Below are 16,178 nucleotides of genomic sequence, written 5' to 3' on the forward strand. Positions count from 1 at the left end.
GACTCTTTAATTTTTTTAAAAAATCTCAGACTTTATCTGCTTTGAGACATTCCTCACTGAACATTCTCTTTTGCAGTAGTAGGAAAACTATCACCTCTTTAGTTGTCCTGGACATTTTGTCTTTCACAGTGGGCAACTTGGGGCTCTGTCAGCGAGTTCTTCAGAGAACTTACATTTTATTGTAACTGTTGTTTTTTTGTCTGTCATCTCCACTAGACTGAGTTCCTTGAGGGTCAAGGAAATGTCTTACTTATGTATTCCCGTCTGTACTTAGTACAGTGCCTGGCACATACTAGGTGATAAATAAATCTTTGGTGATTATTAAGTCAGTGTTTGCTATATGTTTTCACTTTTTTTCTTTTACTAGAGGAAGAAAAAAACATCCCGCTTCTTCTCTCTGTCAGTGTCATTTTAGCCCCTGAACCAGGCTCAGCCTACCCATCTGCACCTTCTCCTGAAATGATTGTGGAAAAGCTTACTTCACCTATATACTAAAAATGGCAAATGAAGCTATTTACTAAAATCTCTGTCATTTCCAGCTAATTGTTATACAGGAAATAACCCTCAGACATATCATTCATTATATGTCAGATTCACGTATGTTGGCATATGCATAAAAAGGACTCACGATACGGGAGTAAGGCATCAAAAAAGGACAAATGTGCAATAGGTATGAGAAAGAGTGAAAGAGCTTTCCAGAAATCTAATTTCTGGAAAATTATACAAAGCAATGGGAGAGCAAACTTCAGGAAACAGACATGGTATATGCAAATATAACCCTAAAAGTAGGAGCGAATTTAAAGTTAGAACAAAATGGTGATGCATTGCTTTCTCTATCCATGAAGAAAGTGAAGAGGCCTGGAAAATGAAGACTAGTTGGCTGACACAGTGGAACATTTAATCAAGCTTGTTGAGTTTCCTTTTCACTGTGACAATTTGAGACTCAGAGTTTGACTTGAAACTCTGGGATTTCAAGATTTGTAATAATTTGTAACCTATGAAGATATGCTAAAGATTAAATTGTGTGATAGTAGGCATCTGTCCAGGAAGTTCACCTACCAGTGAGTGAAGCTAGCTTACCAAATAGTATTTCAACTGGGATGCCTCATGTCATCACTGTATGGGCCTGCTTCCTAACTAAGAATACTGTGGACTTGTTTGTCTATACCTCTGTGTGTCTATTACTGAAATATTATCCCAGAAATAGTGCCAAGTATTACTTACCTAGTACTGACATATTTCATGAGCGTACAAGCAGATTTCAAGATAAAAAGGCAATGCAGATTTTTATTTTTAGATGTAAAATTCTCATACTGTAAAATACACAGATGTCAAGTGTATAGTTCTATGAGTTTTGACAAATGTATAACCATGTAACCCCAAATCCCATGTATCATCTGAGAAGCAGATGTCAGTGGGATTAAATGTGCAAGACATTTATTGAGGGAAACGCCTGTGAAATATAAAGAGGAAGAGGGAAGAAGTAGGCAGGAATAGCCTGACACTGATTAAAGGAGAGCGCAAGAAAGAATTGAGTGGCTGTTTCGGACCATAGCAGAGGTTTGAGAATGTTTCTAATGGAGAGTCTCTGAGCAAAGATTGCTCACTGGATTATTCTCATATTGAACAGAGATGGGAGCTGGGGCTGTCAGTTAACTCTGCTATCTACAGTTGGTCAGGACAAATATCTCCGAATGGTTTCTGAGAGGTGTATCTCCATTCCCAAGATGTGGAATATTTATATCACCCCAGATACCCAATCCACCATAGGCAGCCATTGTCATGATGTCCATCACTATAGATTAACTTTGCTGGTTCTAGAATTTCACATACATGGAATCATAGAGTAGGCTCTCATTTTTTTTTTTTTTTTTTTTTTTGCTGGCTTTGTTCATCATAATGCTTTTGAGATTAACTTCCATTGTTGCACGGGTAACTAATTTATTCACTTTTATTTCCAAGTAGTATTACATTATATATTTTAAAAAGAATATGCTTGCTATTGTATTTTGTGCCCAGAGCAACTACCTGTTCTTACCTAAAGTTTGCTCTTAAAATTAGCTCACTTCTTCATGTTGTCTTCCCCTAAATTTATTAAGTGACTCTTCTATTTTTTTTTTTTAAAGCAGAGTTTCAAATTTGCTTATACTACACTCAGCCAAGCAAAATACGTGCAGTTTATTTGTTAATAATTTAGGTAACTTTCTTCATGAGATTTCACTTTGCTGGCTAAAGAAGTACATTTTAAGATCTGCAATTATGAACTTTCTGCTGATGTAGATAGTCTTTTTGGTAAAGTGCTCATTCTTTCAGACCTATATTGCACCATCCCTACTTCTTTCACAAAGATATCATCAAGATATATGAAGGTAGAGAATTTGTGAATTTGGGGAAGAGAGACAAACCCCTGACCTTTTGTTGTTTTGGGCAGTGCATTCATCAGGATCCACTGAGAAATGTATGCTTTACTTGATTGATATATATATATATGTATGCTTTACTTGATTGATATATCTATGTCTGTCTGTCTGTCTATCTATCTATCTATCTATCTATCTATCATCTATCTATCTATATTTCTTCAAGCCAGCTATTGACTATGATAGCTGATATTAATGTACTTGCTTGCTAGGGCTGCCATAACATAGTACCACAGAGTGAGTGGCTTAAATAACAAACATTTATTTTCTCACAGTTCTGTAGGCTAAAAGTCTGAGATCAAGGTATTGTCAGGGTTGATTTCTTCTGAAGTCTCTCTCCTGGGCTTATACATACCCCTATATCAACCAATTCTCTAATAACAAATGGATATCCTACAATAGTCTGATGATAGTTACCTAAAATTAACATTCCATTCCACAAGTTAAGTGCTCAATCTCAAAAGACTGCCCCTCACTTCAGATGCCAGGCATAAGTCCTGGACTACTGGAACTTTTGACTCACCAGCTATAAATTCAGGAGGTTTCCACAACCCCTTCGTAAGGTTTAACAGATTGCTAGAACAGATCACAGAACACAGAAAAGCACTTCACTTACTATTACCATTATATTATAAGGGAACAACTCAGGAACGGCCAAATGGAAGAGATACATAGGGCAAGGTGGGGGCGGGGGGGTGCCCAGAGTCTCCATGCACCTTTTCACACTTTACTGGTGCCTGGAGGTGTTCACTAACCAAATATTCTCTGAACTCTGTCAATTAGGGTTTTTATGGAGGTTCTATCATGTATGCCTGATTGATTATATCATTTGCCATTGGTGATAAACTCAATGTCCATCCAGCCCCCCTTCTCTCCCTACAGGTTGAGAGTAGACCTGAAAATCTCAATCCTATAATCATGCCTTTCTTTCTGGTGGCCAGCCTCCATCCTGAAGCTATCTAGGGGCCTCCAGACACCAGTCATCTCATTAGCATACAAAAAGACATTCATCACTTTGGAGATTCTGAGGGTCTTAGAAGCTGGGGCCTAATACCAAATATTATAACCAAAGATGCACCTATCATGCTTATTACTCAGGAAATCCCAAAGGTTTTAGAAGCTCTGTACCAGAAACTGGAGACAATGACCAAATCTATATTTCTTATTATATCACATTATCACAATCCTTTACCCAACATGAAGTGATTCACCTCATGTTTTGCCTTGGTGTTTTTCCATGCAATCCTCACTTGTGGTAGTCTTACCTTCCTGAAAAGTTTGGAAAATTTTGGGTGACTTTCCAACACGTGAGCACTAACAAAGGCTTGGGAGTAAAAACTGGGGCCTTCTATTTACCAATAAAGTTTCAATCTTATTACTTGAATAAGGCTACCTTATTTTGAAATGAGATAATCTTGCTTAGGTGTGTACTCCCATGGTCCCAAATGTGAGACCCTTTTAATTCCGTTTCCCTGCTGGGACCAAATGCATTCTACCCTCGTCATTCTCTTTAACTTGCCTTAGACACATCTCTTCTTGATCCTGTGACCTGTCAAAGGTTGGTCCAGGCACTATTGAATTAAGGTATCTCTGCTTCTCATAATTCTGTTGTCGTCCCCAAATTCCCTAGGTAAAAAGGGGTATGTTGGAATTTTTACTTCTTTTAGATTATGTTGTCTTTATATCTTAGAGCAGGTAGCTTTATGACCTAACCATCATAGGCCCAGGGGATGCACTCTCTGTGGGATAAATTAGTAGAGATGGCGAGGCAGGGGGTCTCAAATTTCTTCTGTTTGTGGTTTTGTTTTTTGCCACTATATCCCTGGGCACTACTATGTAAACTACTCATAACTGAAGTAAAAGAGAATAGAGTAAAAGAAAGAATAAATTACAATAAATTATAACATGAAGTGAAATGCTTATGACTCAAAGTTTAAGAGTAAAGTTACAGGCCAGGCCTGGTGGCTCACGCCTGTAATTCCAGCACTTTGGGAGGCCAAGGTGGGGGGGGTCACCTGAGGTCAGGAGTTTGAGACCACCCTGGCCAACACAGTGAAACCCCGTCTCTACTATAAATACAAAAATCAGCTGGGCATGGCAGTGCGCACCTGTAGTCCCAGCTACTCAGGAGGCTGAGGCAGGAGAATTGCTCGAACTTGGGAGGTAGAGGCTGCAGTGAGCTGAGATCGAGCCACTGTACTCCAGCCTGGGCAACAGAGTGAGACTCTGTCTCAAAAATAAATAAAAATAAATAAATAAATAATAAAGTAACAAATATAATACATATAAAAATAAATTTAAGATTAAAAACAGTTTAGAGTGGCAAATTTAATAATTTAAAAATAAAAGATCGAGACCACGGTGAAACCCTGTCTCTACTAAAAATACAAAAAATTAGCCGGGCGTGGTGGCGGGCGCCTGTAGTCCCAGCTACTCGGAGAGGCTGAGGCAGGAGAATGGCGTGAACCCGGGAGGCGGAGCTTGCAGCGATCCGAGATCGCGCCACTGCACTCCAGCCTGGGCGACAGAGCGAGACTCCGTCTCAAAAAAAAAAAAAAAAAAAAAAAAAATAGAAAATTAAATTAGTCAAAAATTAGAAGTAATGACAAAAAATTGAATGTATAAAATTGAGAAATTACATTCAAAGCCAGCATATAGATTACATATAATATAATATGTAATATACATTATATAAATATGTATATAACATATATTTATTATATTCTAGCATATATATTTTTCTCTTTCCTGTGATCACACAGAGGGCTTTAGAGGTCCATGACACCAAGCATACATGCTGAGCTCTTCTTAAGTTGGCCAATAGGGAGCACCACTAAGTATTTGGGAACAAGATGAAGGAGGGCTTGAGTAAGGCACTGATTTAAGTGCTTTACAAATATTGTCAGCTTGAGTTTTCATTTTCTATGAAATAGGTACTATTATCATTACCACAATTGTTCTATGCCTTCACATCTTGAGAGGCACAGTTTGCATTACTTAACTACAATCCTCCACCCACTGGGTTGCAGTGATAACTCTTTTTCTTTGTCCTGTAGTTGAGTCACACGGGTGACATCAACTCCCAGGTTGTATTATTTCTGGCTGCATTGCCATTCATTTTTATTTCCTTAACTCAAACCAGACCTCTGTAAATAGTACCTTCACAGAGCTCTCTTCAGTCACGATTTTCAGTTTGTCAGATCTTTCTTGAGTGTTCCTGCCATCTATTTCCTGTCAGGACTTTGACTGATAAAAGAACATAAATAAATATTTAATATGAAGAAAAATAAGACGTGAAAAGAAGAAGACTAAAGAACAAAAGTAGAGCTTGCAGTTAGAAATAAGAAAAGCATAATAATAGCATAATAATAATAGCATTAATAATAGCATAATAGCAACAAAATATCAAATGATAATGGGCTACTATTCTATGCAACTAAACAGACACACATATATCCACATATATATGATCATTTGGAAACAAAAGAAGAAACAAGGGAAAGTGAGGCTCGGGCAGAATAAGAAAACTGAAAGGAAATTAGGCCAAGGATACGCTTTCTTGAAGCTTCTTCTGGGTTGAGATGGTTATTAGAATAGAATTTTTCTTAAATTCACTTGGCCTGTAGGCTGCCTTCTCCTTTGGAATTTGGTCACAGAAAACTTGATGGCAGAGAATCGTATTTTCCTTGTGCCCCAAGGAAAATATGACTCACCTACTTGAGTCGATTTTTTTTTTTTTTTTTTTTTTTTGAGATAGAGTGTGTTGCCAAGGCTGGAGTGCAGTGACACTGTGTTGTTGGCTCACTGCAACCTCGGTCTCCTGGGTTCAAGCAATTCTCCTGCCTCAGCCTCCCGAGTAGCTGGGATTACAGGCGTCCACCACCACGCCGGGCTAATTTTTGTATTTTTAGTAGAGACAGGGTTTCACCATGTTGGCCAGGCTGGTGTCAAACTCCTGATCTCAGGTGATCCACCCACCTTGGCCTCCCAAAGTGCTGGGATTACAGGCATGAGCCACTGCACCCGGCCTTGCTTGGGTCTATTTTTAATTTGTCTTTCCTAGAGAATATAACTATATTTATTTGTTTGCAACTTAAAAAGATTTATTGCTATTCAGGCTTCAAATGAGCCCAAAATTCAGGGCTGGTGTGTGGTTCAGAAGTTGTTATGGTGTAACAGGATGCTGGACAAATCCAGGCAGCCTGACATGGAAGCCGCCCTCTCTTCCTTGGTCCCCTGCTCCAAAAGCAGCTGCGGGTGGGGTCAACTCTTTCCCAACTGCCTCGTTCACCTGACAGGACTCCAAGACTGGGGCATGCAGCCTTGTGATCCCCACAGCTCACCGCTGAGAAGCTGCCCATACCTCTCCTAGCACTGGAGGAAGAGCCTTCTCCTTGGGATCAGACACTATGGCTTTGGCCCTGTGGAGGGAGAAATGTTGCCACAGGATTTGTTTTAAGAGCACAAGGTCTTTAGTTTAATTAGATCCCATTTGTCAATTTTGGCTTTTGTGGCCATCGCTTTTGGTGTTTTAGACATGAAGTCCTTGCCCATGCCTATGTCCTGAATGGTATTGCCTAGGTTTTCTTCTATGGTTTTTATGGTTTTAGGTCTAACATTTAAGTCTTTAATCCATCTTGAATTAATTTTTGTATAAGGTGTAAGAAAGGAATCCAGTTTCAGCTTTCTACATATGGCTAGCCAGTTTTCCCAGCACCATTTATTCAATAGGGAATCCTTTCCCCATTTCTTGTTTTTGTCAGGTTTAAATGGTATCTAATTAAACTAAAGAGCTTCTGCACAGCAAAAGAAACTACCATCAGAGTGACAGGCAACCTACAGAATGGGAGAAAATTTTTGCAATCTACTCATGTGACAAAGGGCTAATATCCAGAATCTACAATGAACTCAAACAAATTTACAAGAAAAAAACAACCCCATCAAAAAGTGGGCAAAGGATATGAACAGACACTTCTGAAAAGAAGACATTTATGCAGCCAACAGACACATGAAAAAATGCTCATCATCACTGGCCATCAGAGAAATGCAAATCAAAACCACAATGAGATACCATCTCACACCAGTTAGAATGGCCATCATTAAAAAGTCAGGAAACAACAGGTGCTGGAGAGGATGTGGAGAAACAGGAACACTTTTACACTGTTGGTGGGACTATAAACTAATTCAACCATTGTGGAAGTCAGTGTGGCGATTCCTCAGGGATCTAGAACTAGAAATACCATTTGACCCAGCCATCCCATTACTGGGTATATACCCAAAGGATTATAAAACATGCTGCTATAAAGACACATGCATACGTATGTTTACTGTGGCACTATTCACAATAGCAAAGACTTGGAACCAACCCAAATATCCAACAATGATAGACTGGATTAAGAAAATGTGGCACATATACACCATGGACTACTATGCAGCCATAAAAAATGATGAGTTCATGTCCCTTGTAGGGACATGGATGAAGCTGGAAACCATCATTCTCAGTAAACTATCGCAAGGACCAAAAACCAAACACTGCGTGTTCTCACTCGTAGGTGGAAATTGAACAATGAGAACACTTGGACACAGGAAGGGGAACATTACACACTGGGGCCTGTCGTGGGGTAGGGGGAGGGGGGAGGGATAGCATTAGGAGATATACCTAATGTTAAATGACGAGTTAATGGGTACAGCACCCCAACATGGCACATGTATACATATGTAACAAACCTGCACGTTGTGCACCTGTACCCTAGAACTTACAGTATAATAATAAAAAGCACAAGGGATGCACGGCCTGAGATCAGAGGTTGCGAAGTGGCCACCCATGAGCCAGACTGTCTCACTGATGTTTCCGTTTGGGATATATCACACCACACAGTGTTTAAAAAAAATTAGTTGCCAATATTTTAAAATGATAAGATTTCATACAAAAATGTGGATTTTTGGCTACTCTAGGAATAAACATTGAAACTATCTGGCAATTCTGGGCCCACACTATTCTTATGTGACACTGACTGGTCATAGCTAGGTAGCAGTTGATTTCACAGTCTGGCTATACACTCTCCAGTCTGTGCCACCCTTCATTATATTTCCAACTGGAGACCAGGCCTCAGCAGCCTTGTATCAATGCGCATATGCTGTGACTTTCTTTATCGTATAAGAAATATTTACATTGTAGTATTATGTTTAATCAAAAAGAGAAAATCAAAGTCAAGCCTGGAATCAACATGTTTCTCATAGTCCTTGTCACTCATTTAAGTCTCTTGCTAAGCCCTGCGGGTACCTGAGTTTGTAAACAACAGAGCACTCCTAATATCTCCCCCAAGGGATTCCTGCCCCACACACCCTACCTCTCCAGGATATACTGCACACTAGTATTAACTGGGCAAATCTACAAAGGAAATCAAAATTAGCCACAGAAGTTAAGGGAGGAATAGACTAAGAACAACCCCGTTTGCCTCTTCATTATAACAGGGGGCTGGAGTAGAACAAAGTCGTTAATACTCTCACTTTGCCTTTAACTTAGTGACAAAAAAAAAAAAAAAAAAAAAAAAAAAAAAAAAATGAGAGAGAAGAGAATGAGAGAGAGAGAAGAGAGAGAGAGAAAAAGTCATAAAGATTCTTCAGGTCCTAAAACACACTGGTTCCCATTCCTCCACTGCTTTGGAAAATGAATGAGGCTCTTTAGAGCCAATGTCTAATGGGGATGGATAATGTGGTCAGCCCAGCAGATGCCCTGGGCTATCAAGAACTGTCCATCTCATCCTCCCTTAGGCCAGGGCGGCTTGCCCCAGCCTAAAATGTTAAGTGGCACAAAATGATTTTCAGTAAGGGTAGCGGACTCATTGTAGAAAGGGGATTAAAGGGGGGCAGAGAGTGGGAATTTGGCCTTGGCAAACACAAGACAGAGGAAAAGGGACCTTCCTCACACCCCTCCATTCTGCTGTGACGGATGCCATGCCATATGCCCTTTAGAGAGGCAGCGATCTTGATGCAGCTCAGACGCTTCCCGCTGCTGCTCAGGACGCTCTCTGTGCGGCAGTTCCCGGTGGTGAGCCAGCTGGGCAGCTCCAGGTAAGGCACAGTGAATTTGCTCTTGGGCAGTGAGTAGGTTCCTTCTTCGAAGGGATAGTGGCGAGGAAGCCCATAGGTATGTAGGGGCTCTGGGCAGGGCCCCCCAAAAGTGTTCAAAGGTACAGCTGCCATAGGGTCTTGATCTAGAGGCCAGCCACTTCTTTCTCCAAAACTAAATCCATCTCCAGACGAGAACTCGGGGAGACAGTGGCGCTACCCAGGAGACTGAGGGTCACGTTCACAGGAAGGATGATGGGGTCAGGCTCCAGAGTTACACCTCTGATCACTGCAGGGTCCTTTCCTTCATCACAGTCATTCCAGGAAAAGCTACTGAGCTTTTTCAGGTGGGCTTGCACAGGGGTGCCAGAAGCAAGCCCAGGGCGATCTGGAGCGAAGCCTGCGTCAAGGATTGCGTTGTGAAGGGTGGGTCCGGGTGGAGTTAACTGCAAGGTCTATGGTGGCAGCGGCACCTTTAAATGGCTTCCTGCATTGGTTGTGAATATAACGACCTTTAAAAGCAGCTGTAGATTGGAACGGGGATTGAGATGCTCATGTATGTTGAGAGAAATCTTATTCTAGCCAAAAAAAAAAAAAAATGCATCCAATAAGTACAATCAGTGCTTACAATTCAGTGAGCTGGTTTTTAAAACAAAATTTCTTATTTAAAAACACTTACGTTTTATCAAACTATGTGTAAGACACTTTTCTAGGTGGTTTACAAATACTGCCTGCTTGAATTTTCATTCTCTATGAAGTAGGTACTATTATTCTTGCTATTTTACAGATGAAGAAAACAAGACATGGAAAGTTAGGCATTTGACCAAAGACTCAAGACTAGTCAATGATATAGAAGGCATTCAAACCTACACAGTCTGGCTCCAGATATTGTACCCAATTGCAACTGCTGAATCAATAAATATAAAGCTCTCAGCAGTGTCTTCAGAGAGACAATTAAGTTTCTCAAAATAGAGGAGATATATATTGATAGTGTCATCATGAAGATACTTTGGTCAGAAGTCACAGAAGCAAGCAAAAACTAGCTAATAAAGAAGAGGAGATGCTACACAAACATTAAAAAGTTATTTTAAGAAAACTGAGAGACAAAATGAAGCTATCAGGATGAGAAAGAATAAAATATCAAAAAATAAAAACAAACCATACATCCTGGGAAAATTCTCTAATTCTCCTCTAATTTCTTTCTTTTTGCTTCATTCTCTCTCAAACTAGTTCTTCAACTTCTTACTCCATGAGGCATGTCATGTAGAGTATATTCTTTAGCTTTCAAGTTTATATCTTCTCCATTCAGGATCCCAGCTGTCAGTTACACTTTCCAATTCCTGAACAGAATCTCTATTTTTTGGCTTTGGTCTGGTGTCCACTTCTGGTCCAACTGACAGAAGCAAGTTGGTGAGGGACACAGAGCAAAGTTATGACAGCTAGGGGCAGTTATCAGAGAAAGGAGGTCACTTGGTTTGTGTGGAATACCAGCAAATGTGTTTGTCATAGATAGTACCTTAAAAACAGTGATGCATTGATCAAGTGGGCATTCAATGGGGAGGAAGCCTGGAATAGTGTCAGGCTTCCAGCTTTGAGAATGGTCTTTGGGAGCAGATCTCAGAACCATGAGAAAGAATTGGATAAAGAGCAAGGAAGGCAGCTAGAACACTCTTAGGAAAATACTTAAGGCATAAGAAAAAAATGTAGCTTCAGGTAAAACAGGTACTTGTTATGAAGTGCACTCATTATGGGTTTGTTTCTAATTTGCTTTACTTTGTATTTACTTATTTAATAATTTTTTTGAACATTTAATATATAAGAAATATAAGGCTGTTTTTCAGAGTCATAGATGACTAAAGCAGGTACTTCCTTTTGTTGAAGGGGATAATAAAATATTACTTTAGTTTACCTCACACAACTGTAATATCTATCTATGTATCTGTCTATAAAAAAACCTGTAGGAAAAAGATATATCTGTTCATTTCACCATTCTTATTTAACATTATTCCAGAAATGTTGGGTAAAGGAATAAGACCAAAAAATAACTTAGTCGTAAGTTTGAGAAAAAAATCAAAATATCATTACCAACAGATTATATACTTACCTAGCAAGAAAACCCAAGATAATCACTAGAACACTTTAAAATGTTTGAGTTCAGCATGTTAAAACAAATATATGAAATTAATATCTTTCTACTATTTGAGAAGCAATCTCTTAAAAATGGAAAGTAAAAATATATAAAAAGCAACCTAATAATAAAACAAAAAGAATTTAATAAATAATAAATATAATACCAAGAAAAAATTTTAAGCAAAGGTACACTAAGCTGTGCAAAACTGTTCAAAATTCTTAGCCAGAGTAAAAGGATTTTAATAGGAGAGGCATAAAGCATTTCTCTACTGGAATACATAATAAATATTTCTAAATATAAGCAAAAAAGGTATTTTTTTAAAAGAACTGTACTCACCGTAATTGTGAAGTTTATTTGGAAAAAGGCATGAGCTTAAAAAAGAGTAATCAAGAAAAGCTTCTAATCATAGATTTTAAAATATACTATAATGCCATTATAATTATTGTGATATTTATACATTATTATATAGATCAATCATAGAACAGAAAGTCCAAAATCTTTTCCCAGAATATGTAACATTTTAGTTAATCATAAAAGTAGCATCTTACAAAAGTTGAGAAAGAATGAATTATTCAATAAATGTCCTGGGGTACTCTGGATCACTACTTGGGAAAAATAATTGATTAAATCTGTTACTCTAATGATAAAATACATGAACAGCAATTCCAGATGAAATCAATTCATGAATATTAAAAAAATTCAACTTAAAAACTATGAACAAATAATACAGGTAAATATATAATCACATAGACTTGATATTTATAAACATGAAATGAGAGACAAAAATCACAATAAAAATACAGACGTTTTTGGACTGCATAAAAATATAAAACTTTTTTTGATAAAAAAGTAATCTGTTAAAATATATTTAATCATTAAATTAATGAATATAGACTTGGAATTTAAGAACCAGAAAACATTTCACCTTTAAATGTTAAACATATTCTATGCTAATTAGTTTTTTAAAGAGAAAAAATAAATTATCTTGAAAATGCTCATATCTTATTATATCACATATCATATTTTAATAAAATTATTCTCAGATTAAATGTTTGGCAACTATTCATGAAAGTTTCAGGTAAATCTATTTCAAATGACCTCCATTTTTTATCTGAATCAATGACAATAAAAGTTTCCAAGTTTTCTCTTATAAGGGAGAGATTTTTTTTTTTTGTATGGTCACTGTCTGTTTTTTTCCTCACAGAAAATACCATAATGGTGCTTTTGTGACTAAACTGCTGGGGTTACTGAGCTCATCACACTGGCATCAATGACAATGTCGCTGATGATGATATCTTCAGGATTCAGACTGTTAATCCATCATTGTACATAGGTGAATACAACAAATTACTTTTTCGCTGCTATGAAAATACAATAAATCCCATGAGAGTAGGTTCCTATAATGAAACAGGTCATGCATAGAAGACTTTGAAATTTGGTGCTAAGGCAATAACAGCTTCTGTCAGATCCCGGCAACTGCATTTGACAGAAGTAATGTTTCTACTTTGTCTTCATTTAGGACAGCTTTGCTTCAGTGACATGACAATGAGTTCTAATAGCTAGCTAGCAGTTCAAACAGCTCTCACAACGGAATCCTGACGTGAAGCCAACAGACTTTTGCAAATAGGAAAATTAATGGTTTTCATAAATTTGTCCCTCATGGCATTATACAACTATAATTTTTTTAAAAGATAGGTATGTATTGATAATTGAAATCATAATAGAAGCTACAAAGAATATTCAAAATAAATTTAAGTTAGCGGGACTCTGGCTACAGTGGATATTTCTATTTGGAAATGCTTGTCAAATTCCAAGTTTTATGCTGCAATGGTTTTATTCAGCAATGAGCTTGGATTTTAAGTCACGAAAGCATCTATAGATTTCCCTAAGGACTGAGGCGAAGTAGTCAGAGGTATTCGTTGAAAAAATGTTATTAGAGAAAACGAAGATGTTATTTTGGCTTAATTCGAGAGAGATACAATTATATTTAAATTACTTAACAAATCTGATTCTTCAGAGAAACACAAGGTGAGATGTTTTTATTACAGGATGAGCTAGGTTCAGGAGACGTGAGCTCTAAGTCTTTTGCCAGTTGCTAGCTGTTTGACCTTCACAAATTAAATTCACTTATTTGGGTTAGGATTTCTCATCTGTAAAATAAAGAAAATGGATTTAATTTGTCATAAGTGCTGTCTATGAGAGGGCACTCTGAAGTATCAATGCGTATTAAAAGGAGAAGTTTTCTCAACGCCACCAAAGTAAAAGAGAGTGAAGATATCTAAACACAGGCCATAACATATGACACACACATAAGGCAAAAAGGCAAGCAGGGTTATTTATGGTCAAACAGTGATTAGGGAGTTTTTAGAATGGGCCGCCAATGAAGGCAGTTAACTATGTACAATAAGCTTATTTGCAGTGGTTTCTTCTGCAATATGAGTAAAATTTAGTTTTCTTGCTCTTGCTTCAAGATAAGTGTCAGTAGTTTTATACATTCAAAACACTCACAAATTCAACTCAAGCCTGAGAAAAAGCCTGAGGTAATCTTTAAAACTCAGTAAAGGAGAATTATATCTCACAAAACAGAGGAAATGTTTTTAAATTCACGTTCTACCCCCCAAATTCTATACACATGACAGCTAATAAAATAACCCTATGACCCTAAACCCAAGTAATTTTGACTTCTTTTCATTTTTCCACTTTATTTTTTTCTTTTTTTTATTTTTAATTTTATTTAATTTTATTTATTTTATTATAATTTAGGTTTTAGGGTACATGTGCACAATGTGCAGGTTTGTTACATATGTATCCATGTGCCATGTTGATTTCCTGTACCCATTAACTTGTCATTTAGCATTAGGTATATCTCCTAATGCTGTCCCTCCCCCCTCCCCCCACCCCACAACAGTCCCCGGAGTGTGGTGTTCCCCTTCCTGTGTCCATGAGTTCTCATTGTTCAGTTCCCACCTATGAGTGAGAACATGCAGTGTTTGGTTTTTTGTCCTTGAGATAGTTTACTGAGAATGATGTTTTCCAGTTTCATCCATGTCCCTACAAAGGACAGGAACTCATCATTTTTTATGGCTGCATAGTATTCCATGGTGTATATGTGCCACATTTTCTTAATCCAGTCTATCGTTGTTGGACATTTGGGTTGGAAATCAAAACCACAGTGAGATACCATCTCACACCAGTTAGAATGGCCATCAATAAAAAAGCAGGAAACAACAGGTGCTGGAGAGGATGTGGAGAAATAGGAACACTTTTACACTGTTGGTGGGACTGTAAACTAGTTCAACCATTGTGGAAGTCAGTGTGGCGATTCCTCAGGGATCTAGAACTAGAAATACCATTTGACCCAGCCATCCCATTACTGGGTATATCCCATTACTGGGTATATACCCAAAGGACTATAAATCATGCTGCTATAAAGACACATGCACACGTATGTTTATTGCGGCACTATTCACAATAGCAGAGTTGGATCCACTTTCTTTAGTTAGAACCTTCTTCTCTTTTGAATATTCATTTCCTAACTTAAGTTCTCATCTTTTCTATTTAGGCTTAGACTGAGGTAAGAAATAGTGCAAGCCGAAGTGAAAACAATCACATTTTTAGAGCACCTATTTTATTTAGTCGCTTTACCTTACGTGATTGCATTTAAGCCTCCAAATCAGCCTATGATGTAGGCATTGTTACCATTCAAACATTAACAATGAGGAAGTAGTTTCTGAAAGAGGGCTGACAACATTTGAAACACTTTATAGCTTGAAAAAGTTTACTTTTGGAAGTGGAACACATAAACTTCTTTCTAATTCTTGATATATGGATTAGAAAAGGAAAGATTTTGGTTCAACATATTTATTTCACATGGCAAACTAATATAAAAATAAGATGAGACTTTTAAAATACTATTAATAACATCTCTTCAGAAATAAATCCACTTTCAAATTAAAAAATTAAATTTTTTTTTTTTTTTTTTTTTTTTTTTTTTTTCGGTTTTTGATGGTTTTTTATTTTTTGTGTGTGAATTTTGAGGGCATAATTTTTGCCTATTTTCTTTTTTTTTTTTTTTTTTTATTATACTTTAGGGTTTTAGGGTACATGTGCACAATGTGCAGGTTTGTTACATATGTATCCATGTGCCATGTTGATTTCCTGCACCCGTTAATTCGTCATTTAGCATTAGGTGTATCTCCTAATGCTGTCCCTCCCCCCTCCCCCCACCCCACAACAGTCCCCGGAGCGTGATGTTCCCCTTCCTGTGTCCATGAGTTCTCATTGTTCAATTCCCACCTATGAGTGAGAACATGCGGTGTTTGGTTTTTTGTCCTTGCGATAGTTTACTGAGAATGATTTTTTCCAGTTTCATCCATGTCCCTACAAAGGACACGAACTCATCATTTTTTATGGCTGCATAGTATTCCATGGTGTATATGTGCCACATTTTCTCAAACAAATTTACAAGAAAAAAACAAACAACCCCATCAAAAAGTGGGCAGAGGACATGAACAGACACTTCTCAAAAGAAGACATTTATGCAGCCAAAAAACACA

At 37.7% G+C, this 16,178-nt stretch overlaps 1 long non-coding RNA gene and 1 pseudogene across 1 annotated transcript in view; one reads left to right on the forward strand and one right to left on the reverse strand.

Annotated features, from left to right (window-relative positions):
- LOC134731593 (uncharacterized) overlaps positions 1-16,178 on the forward strand; it is a 52,495-nt gene that overhangs the window by 22,825 nt on the left and 13,492 nt on the right. The window lies entirely within an intron of this gene.
- On the reverse strand, positions 9,216-9,930 carry LOC134731676 (ganglioside GM2 activator-like; annotated as a pseudogene).

Source organism: Symphalangus syndactylus, chromosome 10 (genome assembly GCF_028878055.3).
Source record: "Symphalangus syndactylus isolate Jambi chromosome 10, NHGRI_mSymSyn1-v2.1_pri, whole genome shotgun sequence".
In the NCBI taxonomy this organism is placed as follows: Eukaryota; Metazoa; Chordata; class Mammalia; order Primates; family Hylobatidae; genus Symphalangus; species Symphalangus syndactylus.